This window comes from Salvia splendens, unplaced genomic scaffold, assembly GCF_004379255.2.
Source record: "Salvia splendens isolate huo1 unplaced genomic scaffold, SspV2 ctg271, whole genome shotgun sequence".
NCBI lineage: Eukaryota > Viridiplantae > Streptophyta > Magnoliopsida > Lamiales > Lamiaceae > Salvia > Salvia splendens.
The window spans coordinates 49,691-52,244 of record NW_024598910.1 but is presented as its reverse complement, the minus strand read 5'-3'; the positions used below and the strand labels follow the sequence as shown (position 1 = coordinate 52,244).

Genomic DNA, 2,554 nt, shown 5'->3' with positions numbered 1-2,554 from the left:
ACATATGAATCAATATGAAGCCGTAATATATTTAACCGCGTATTTGAAATTTGTTACAGATGATTTCGAATTAGATACGTCAACATATATGGTCAGTTTCAACAAACAACAATAATACTGGTCAAAATGCGTAAAACCCTATTTTCTTAGTTGCGCGTTAAATTTACTTCACGAAACTCCTCTATATATACATGTATAAATATACCAATTCTGCGTAGTTTGAAGGAAATTCAATCATTCCATTCCTACTTATACTAAATCTCCTTTCTCATAGTTTGGGTTGGGGGTTTTAATTAGGGATTCAAATCTCCATGGAAAAATACGCGCGAGTTTTCAACCGATTCGATTCGAATGGCGACGGCAAGGTGTGCCCGGCGGAGCTGCAGCGGTGCGTGGCGGCGACAGTCGGGGATATGACGGAGGAGGAGGCGGCGGCGGCGGTGGCGCTGATGGATTCGGACGGAGACGGATTGCTGAGCATGGAGGATCTGGTGAGAGTGGTGGAGGATGCTGCGGAGGAGGAGAAGGCGAGCGACCTGAGGGGGTGTTTAAGATGTACGAGATGGAAGGAGAGGCTGCATTACGCCGTGAGCCTGCGCCGGATGCTCAGCCGATTGGGGGAGCGGAGGAGCGTCGATCAGTGCGGCGACATGATTGCCACCTACGATCTCAACGCCGATGGCGTTCTCACGTTTGACGAGTTCAAGGTCATGATGGCATCGTCGCCCTCGGCGGCAGCGTGATATGGCGGCGTGTTTGGTTTGGTGGCATGTAAATGATTAGTTGTGAATTATTCAATTTATGATTTGTGTAGAGCTAGGGATTCATTCTTTTAGTATTCCAGATGATTCTATATTCTTTGTTATGGATTTATTCTTCTTTTTTTCTTTTTGGCATTAATATTCGAGACTATTTATTTTCCTTGAGATGGATTTATTCATCGACATACTAAAGCGCACTCAAATTTCTTCAATTAGAAGCACCCTCTTACTCGTTCTCGATTCTCATGTTGTGCAATATGATATATGCATGTATGATGTCGACGAACACGTCATTGTACCATACATGCCCAAGACATTTCACGATTGCAAAACATGATTGGAGAACGGTGAATGGTCGTTATGTGTCCTTCCATGATGACTCGTCTCTATGCAAAAACAAGCTCTTTTTTAGCCTTAATAGGGCACAAAATGATCTTGACTAACGTGTGTCATTTTGAATAGATACTGTCACTAAAATAGTAGTTCATGTTGTAGGAATGTTCATTAGCCATGAATCATATAAATGAGGCGAATTTCATAGATAAAATGATTGAACTATTAAGATTTTAATTAGACATTTCTTTTCCAACCAATAAGCTAAAGATTCAAGCAAATAAAACAACAATAATAATAGAAATTATTAGATCCTCTATAATAATTCAATAAAAGCACACCACTCAATTTCCAATATAAGAAAAGCTAATTACGCGTCTTTTGTGAAATTTATTATTTTTATTATTTAACTGTCATCTTTTCATTTTACGTATACTCGGTTGGAAAATAAACTTGATTTTAAAATCAAGACTCCTTAATGAATCATCTGGAGAAGTTGAGAAAAATTAGTTTATTAGCTAAGTTAGTTGAAGTTTCTAGATATGACTAGTATTACATGTTGTATTAATAATTTAGTCAGCTACTAGAATGAACTAGGTGTATTATGTCGGCGAAGATGACCGACTTTAGCATCTATAAATAGGCATTATAGCATTTTGTATTGTGTACAACAAAAATAAGAGTGTGTGGTATTAAAGTGAGTGTACACAACAAGAAAATGTGTAGTGTGTATCTCTCATATATTCCACCAAAATTATCCTCTTAAATATTTTCTCCAAATCAAATTAATCCTCCAATATATTTCCTATATTCCAACAAAGTGGTATCAGAGCCACAAGTTCCCACCTATAGCATGGCTAACTTGTCGTCGTTTCAAGTCCCCATGCTCAATAAGCGCAGTTTCGATAGTTGGAGTATTAAGATGAAAGCATTATTGGGAGCCCATGACGTTTGGGAGATCGTGGAGAGTGGCTATGAGGAGCCGCAAGATGAGACCGCTCTATCCCAACAACAAAGGGAAAGATTGCAAGATGCGAGAAAGAGAGACAAGAAGGCTCTCTATCTCATCTATCAAGCTCTAGGGGACGACAATTTTGAGAAGATTTCGAGTGCAAGCACCGCCAAAGAAGCGTGGGGAAAGCAAATCTCATGTACTGGAGTAGAGAGAGTAAAGAAGGTATACGTCTCCAAACTTTAAGAGGAGAATTTGAATCTTTGCATATGAAAGAGTCCGAGTCAATATCCGATTATTTTTCAAAAGTCTTGGCGGTGTCAAATCAAATGAAAAGAAATGGTGAAAAATTGGAGGATGTTAGAATTATGGAAAAAATATTGCGTTCTCCAACTCCTAACTCCTAATTTTGAGCATATAGTAGTTACAATTGAAGAAACAAAAGATTTAGAGGAAATGAGTATCGATCACTTATTGGGATCGCTACAAGCATATGAGGAGAAACAAA

The 2,554-nt window shown here is 38.7% G+C and overlaps 1 pseudogene; it reads left to right on the top strand.

The window, feature by feature from the left end:
• The first annotated feature begins 242 nt into the window (after positions 1-242).
• On the top strand, positions 243-923 carry LOC121789538 (annotated as a pseudogene).
• The last annotated feature ends 1,631 nt before the right edge of the window (positions 924-2,554 follow it).